The following is a 6959-nucleotide window of genomic DNA, read 5'->3' as shown; positions in this document are numbered from 1 at the left end:
ACTTTAATGGGAGTGCTCCTGTAGATGGTGCCATACAGTTGGGAGATGGTCTGCTGAAGTCCTCTCCTCTTCTTTCCCATGGTTTACTGCAGCCTCATCGTGGACAGTGTCTTCTTTGTACTTTAATGGGAGAGCATATACTACTGCTCCGAGCTTTTGTTGAACCAATTCTGCCATATTGTTGGGAGATGGGTCTGCTGATGTCTTCTCCTCTTTTCCTACATGGTTTACTGCAACCTCATCATGGACAGTGTCTTCTTTGTATTTTAATGGGATAGCATTAACTACTGCTCCAAGCTTCTGTTTAATCAATTCTGCTACCTGCTGACACACTTCCCTTTTTTCTTTGCTATTTGTGTGCAGACCATGTGTTGTGAAGTGCTGCCTATTCAGGTTTACTCTTATAAATGATACATGTTTATACAATTTCAGCCTTTTGGCTAGATGTCTATTGAATGACTTAACCTCTTTGTTAACAGATGACCAGTCCACTAAATCATGTCTGTGTAGTACCTCCATAACCATGATGTTGGTATGACTGTTCCTCCTTACAAAGTTAATTATATTACTTAGGCCTTCTTTTGCACTGTTTTTACTACCAGTATATACCACTATAACATCACTCTCTGACATGTTTTGAATGTGGGGATTTTGTATAAAGTGTGGGAGTTTGGAGGTTTTTGGGAATGTGAAGGTTTATAAGTATTTGAAATACTTAGATATGTGAGATATCTTGAAACATAGAATCGCTCTTGGATACATAGTGATATGATGAACCAGTTAATCTAACCGAGCTGTGTCATAATGTGCAGTGAGGCGATGCTTCAACTGAAGAGAACGCCTCGGGTGCAGAGTGACATTACCTGCTCCTTTAAGTGAAGAATGTAGCTGTAGATGATAGCGACATATAATAGAGAGGTAAGATGGGATCTGTTATATGATACAGGTTACTTGTTATTACAAGATATTGGAACGTTGGGCTGCTTGTTGATTATAGGGAATTTATAGTTATAGGCACCGAAATGGACGGACGCCTAATCTGCTTATTGGAGGCAGCTTGGAGGCAAGTAGAATGTGTGCTTAGTGAGGAGCATGGCCCAATTATTACTAACCATCTGCTCATCTTTAATAAGTTCCTGTCAAATCTTTAATGGTGTGCACAATGTGTGTTTCAGTGGGTGCAGGAGGGAGTAGTGGATTTGTATGGTGGATACCACGTATGTGGTATGCACCTACTGTTCAGGAGAATCCACACCCTCCCAGATAACATTATGGGTCTGAATATGTGAGTTCCATTTATGTGCTGGCACCATGATCTGCAGGTAAGAATGGAATAACCACTTGTGTTGTACATGACTGGAGACTGAATGTGGTAAATTACGTATTTAGAAGGAAAAAAAGAGAGTACTGTCAAAACCATGTGTTCATCTCTCAGGAAACCAGGGCAGTGTGTGGAAGAGTGGTAATTTAACCCCAAGATTATGTGCAGTTCCCTACACCTCCAGTGTTACCAGATGTAAACCAAGCCAGTTTTCAGGAAGACCATTCATTCATTCTTTTATTAATCCTGTAGATCATGATACAACGATATAGGACAAGTCTTTCAGCTAATATACATTATTAAGCACTGTGAAGTATAGAGTTTTGTAAGTTTTAGGTCCTTGGGAATTTTGAAGAGTTGGATGTGTGCAAAATGTTTCTGACAGCATGAGCCTGCAGTGTCTTGGTCATTGATATTATGCCCAAGTTGTTATGACCTCAGGTAACTGAACCAGGCCCTTCCCTGCCCGAATGCACAGTGATGTGAATAATGAACCCAGAGTGGCAAGTTTTGTCTCTACCATGCTGTTATTGTAGGAAAATAAATGTTATGTTGGTGTGGGCTTCTGTGGCATAGTATTCATACCATGTAAACAAATTTCCCTTTAATCCACTGGTACTACTTGTAGAAGTAGTATTATTATTTGTGCCCTATTAGTGAAACATGTAGCCTGTACAGTACGTATGTATGTATTTGTTCATTCACTGTGCAGTTACACTTTTTTTTTTACATATAGGATTGTTTCTTGTATATATAGCGAGTATATTGTTAGTATCTTTAGATTTCTAAAGTTATCCGTGCACAATCCCAGATGTTTTAGCCCTGCAGTGTATCTTACTGCCCTCTTTTGGAGTACAAAAATTCTTCTGGTGAGGGTCTTAGCACTATGTTCCCATACTATTATTCCATAAGATAGATGAGGATAGATCGAACCGTAATACAACATTCTTCTTACATTTAAATCGAGTATTTTAGATAGCCTGTTAATTATGAACAGGTTATGGCTAATTCTGCTGCAGGTTTTTTCAATATGTAATTCCCAGCTCAAGGTACTATCTATTACTACTCCCAGGAAATTTTACATTTGATATTTCCCTGTTCTTTATTATGATTTTTAGATTATAAATACAAACCACTCTGTCCAATGTGACGTATAAGTTTTTACTACATGAAAACTTATTTCCCTTACATGTTTCAGCCATTACTGACCATCTTCAGAGGGAACATCATTACGAACTGGAAACTACCATCACAATAGGTGTTTTGATTTAAAATACATACACTTATATCCTATAATGCACAGTACGCATAAAGTCGAACATTTCAAAATCACAGCAGCTTCCTGGTATTGTAAAGTTTTTAAAAGTTTCTAGATGTTAATTTAAAGAACCTTTATTGTCACTAGTTAAAATTTTTTAAACCATGGAGGTTTGTGTCCATACTCCCATCGTCCTTCTTGTATGGGGCAGATTTTGTGCCACCTGTCTATCTTGATGAGGAGGTTATTGATGTCATCCAGGGTTTGCTTGTGGCTTGCTGTGTTGTTTTCACTGTTGACAGTGAGTTTTAGATGGATTTATAAATAAATTATTTGTCTCAAAGTATTGCTCTATCACTCCTATATTATTTGAAGTCTTGTTTTGAAGCTCATTCATATCTTGTCCTACATTCAGTATTGATGTGTCATCAGCATACATAATTGATCTGCCTTGTGTTAGATGTGGGATATCGTTTATATACAAGGTGAAGAGTAATGGGCCAAGGACCTCTAACCATCCTTCTCCGGCAGTCCTCTGAAGAGCCCTTTTGTTGCTGGTTGCATCTGCTCCTCTAGCCGTTCCCTCTCACCTGTGGTTACTTCGAGTTGGCAGGTTGCTGCTGCGTCCTTCCTATCCAGTTCTGTTTCCCTTTTTGTTGTTCAGGTGGATAATAGTTTGCGGGGTATGGGTTATCGGAGTGCTGGGCGCCAGTAAGCTTACTGTAACGGCTTACATTTCGGGGAAAAGGGGGGATGAACTGGAAACTACAGGTGCTAGGTACCGCGTTCTCACTGGAGCGATGAGATTCGGTCTCAGGGTGAATACGGGCCTCGCGTCAGCAGGAAAGAGAAGAGTGTTTTAGGTAGGCACTAACACACACTGTTTAATTAGCCGATCTTGCTATACACGTACATGTAACAGCACTTGTTGCACTTCCTTAAAACACCTGGAAATCTCTCCAACGTTGGCGACCAGATCCCTGGCTAGTTAGTTAGCGGCTGTTTCTTTTAGCACAACCCCTAGAATTGCACTTTCACTTATACTTTTAGCACAAAGAAAATTTCATGTTAAATTTAGAAGAATTATCCAGAGATTGTTCCTGCAAACACTTAAACATAATTTTGTTTTAACTTTGATTTTTTTTTTTAACCAAACTGCCAGTGACGCTAGTTTTTTGGCTGTACACTTGGAGGGTTGTTCAGAGACTCCTCTTGCAGACTGACCCTGCTTCGAAGCAAGAAATCTTCGCGGCTTCAGCTCCGCCTCCAAGTTACTACCCTAATTTCTGCTGAGTGGAACAATTCGAATTTAGGGCGTTAACCATAATTCTCACTGCTCCAATCACATAACTTTAATTTGGGACTTTGGACCTTAAAGTCCTAACGTCGTTTTTGACAGCTGCTTGAAAAATTATACCAGTAGCGTGGGTTGCTGGCCTTCCCACTTTTGACTTACGGGGTTCAAAACCTGTCAAGTGTAACTTTACCAAAGGATCCCGCCGGTCAACTTTCTAACAGAATTTCCAGGAAAACTCTGCGGGGTGCTTCCTGTCTGGTCTTTGTAGCAGTGAAGCAGGCCCTATTCTTGAAACCAAGAATCGGGCTAAGTCACCCTTGAATGTTCTTGCTACATCCTATGCTTAATTTCTCTGAAAAGAAATATTGATTACAAATCAAGATGGTGGTGTCAGTGGTACGGCTACAGACCGATCCCCGGGGGACTGCGTATCTCACTTGGAGGCTACTTGACAAATATTCTTTCATACGATTGCCTTCTGTGTGTGTTACTTTTACGTGTTGAGTTCTGTTTCTTCTTTTTTTTTGTCTCCCATTTTTTGCAATCTGTAAAAGTTACAATAAGCAAACGGTGGAATCATATAATATTGGCTTGTAGGAGGCTACTCATTAGTAGACACCTTTCGTATAATAATCAATAGATTACTTGTGTTTGCAGGAGTAGAACTTACATCTAACTTACATCTATAACCTTAATCTAGCTTATATACTAAATATAATGCCTAGAATCTGCCCAGCGGATCATTTGGTGCGAAGCATTTAAGTCTTCTGTTCAGAATAGGCTGGCTCATGAGGTCTGTTGCTAGTGCGTTTGGATGCTTGTTAAGTCTGTTACTATATTTAACACTAAGTTGTTTTATTTCTTCTTTGACTGTATCATACCAAGGTCATTCCGGATGACATTGTTGGGCACATACGGGGGGCATTGGTTATCATGCGTAGTACCTTTGACTGGTAGCGTTCTAGTATTTCGATGTTTGAGTTTGAGCTCGTTCCCCACAGTTGGATTCCATACATCCAGATGGGCTTTAGTGTAAACGAGTAGTTTGTTGTCAAGTGTCAGCTTGGAGGTTCTTCCTATTAACCAGTATAGTTTGGTGAGTATTAGGCCTAGTAGTTTCCTTTTAGTGTAAACATGTTTGTGCCAAGTCAGCCTTCTGTCAAGATGCATCCCAAGATATTTAGCTTCTTCTGCGTGGGAGAGGTGGTGGTTGTTCAGATGGACAGGTGGGCAGGTCTCTTTCCTGGTGTTGAATGCAACATGTACTGATTTTGCTTCGTTGGGTTTTATTCTCCATTTAATAAGCCACTGTTGAATTTTGTCCAAGTTGGTTTGAAGGATCTGGGACCCCGTTTGCGGGTTTTCGTGTGAGGCCAATATGGCAGTATTATCGGCGAATGTTGCTGTTAGCACGTTCTGTTCGGTGGGTAGGTCAGCTGTATATATCAAGTATAATATGGGTCCTAAGACACTGCCTTGGGGTACTCCGGATAGAATTGTGTAGAGGTTTGTGTGCTCGTCTTGCTGTTTAACCAGAGAGTGTCTATTTTGTAGGTAAGATTTGAGTATAAGAAAATAGTTGAGGGGGAGCAGTTTCCTGAGTTTGTACAGTATTCCAGTGTGCCAGACTTTATCGAAAGCTTGTGTGATGTCCAGAAAGGCTGCTGAGCAGTACTTGTGGTCTTCTAGGTCTTGTCTAATCTTCTTACTGACTGTATTTGTTCTATTATTGCGTGTTGTTGTCTGAACCCAAATTGGTGGTCAGGAATGAGGTTGTTTTCACTGAGGAGTGGTCTCAACCTTGCTAGAAGTAGTTTTTCAAAAACTTTTGAGAGAACAGGTAATAGGCTGATGGGCCTGTACGATTTTGGGTCTTCTGGTGGTTTACCTGGTTTTGGGATTAGTATCACTTGAGCTACTTTCCATTGGTCTGGGAAGTAGCCAGTACTCAGGATTGCATTAAATATTTGTGTGATGTACCGTATTCCCTTTTCTGGGAGTTCTTTTAATACTTTCCCTGTGATCAAATTGTAACCTGGAGCTTTTTTGGGGTTTAAGTTACTGCTTATGATGTTTTTTATTTCGTTGTTTTTAAAGGGCTTAAGGGGATATTCCAGCGGATAAGGTGATTCTAGGAATTGCTGTATTTTTTCCTCTTCATCTGATTTGAGTTCTGTGGGGTGGGGTTGGAATACTTGGGTTAGGTGCTCCGCGAAGACTTTTGCCTTTTCTTTATTGTTTCTGGCCCACCCTCCTTGTGGTGTTCTGATTGGCGGGTTGGGTTTTTGTGGTTGTTTTAGCTTTTTTGTGGCTTTCCAGAGTGAATATTCAGTAGCTTCGGTTGGTGTTAAATTTTTGAGATAGTCTTGTATCTCTTTGTTCTTGTAACTATTTAATAACTCTTTTAAGTTGTAGTATTGCTCTGTTAAGTAGTCTTTTGTTTTCTGGTGTTCTTCTTTGCCATTGTCTTCTGATCTTCCTCTTTTCTGCGATTTTTTCCTTTATTATTATAGGATAGTCTTGCGCGATTTCTTTGTCGTGCTTTATTGTCGGTGATGACTTCCAGGCTGCTTGTTGGATTGCTTGATTGAAGTGTTCTACTGCTTCTACAATGTTTTCTCCATTTTTGAGAGGTACTTTTCGGTCTAGATTTGTCTCGACTAAACGTTTGAACTTATCCCAGTTGGTATATTTATTACTTAATGTGGGCTGTTTTGCCCATTCCATTATATTGGTGGTTAGCTTTATCATTACAGGAGAATGATCTGAAGATAGGTCCAAGCAAGAGTCCGCTTGAATGCTGTTGTGGTGTATGCTTTTTGTCACACAGAAGTCTATAAAGTCTGGTGTTTTATCTGCAGCTGATGGCCAATACGTGGGCTGACCTGTGGATAGGTGATTTAAATTATTAGTTCCTATGGCCTTCATTAGCTCTCTTCCCCTTGGCGTAGTTAGTCTGGAGCCCCAGTGGGTGTTTTTTGCATTGTAGTCTCCACCTGCGAGAAATCGGTTACCTAGCATGGTGTAGAACTGTTGAAATTGGTCTTTCGTAATGACTTGCCTGGGCGGGCAGTAAGTATACT

General features: G+C 40.3%; 1 long non-coding RNA gene across 2 annotated transcripts in view; it reads left to right on the top strand.

Annotated features, from left to right (window-relative positions):
• LOC111874263 overlaps window positions 1-2553 on the top strand; it is a 12460-nt gene extending 9907 nt beyond the window's left edge. The window contains exons 1-3 of one of the 2 annotated variants that reach the window (XR_004514080.1): window positions 715-918; window positions 1176-1322; window positions 2520-2553. This is a non-coding gene — a long non-coding RNA (uncharacterized LOC111874263). Of the gene's footprint in view, window positions 1-714; window positions 919-1175; window positions 1323-2519 lie in introns of those variants that run through there. The other variant, XR_004514081.1, reaches the window with a different exon arrangement.
• Window positions 2554-6959: the final 4406 nt, after the last annotated feature.

This window comes from Cryptotermes secundus, unplaced genomic scaffold (genome assembly GCF_002891405.2).
Source record: "Cryptotermes secundus unplaced genomic scaffold, Csec_1.0 scaffold1362, whole genome shotgun sequence".
NCBI classification, from domain to species: Eukaryota; Metazoa; Arthropoda; class Insecta; order Blattodea; family Kalotermitidae; genus Cryptotermes; species Cryptotermes secundus.
This window is presented reverse-complemented; position numbering and strand designations above follow the sequence as displayed.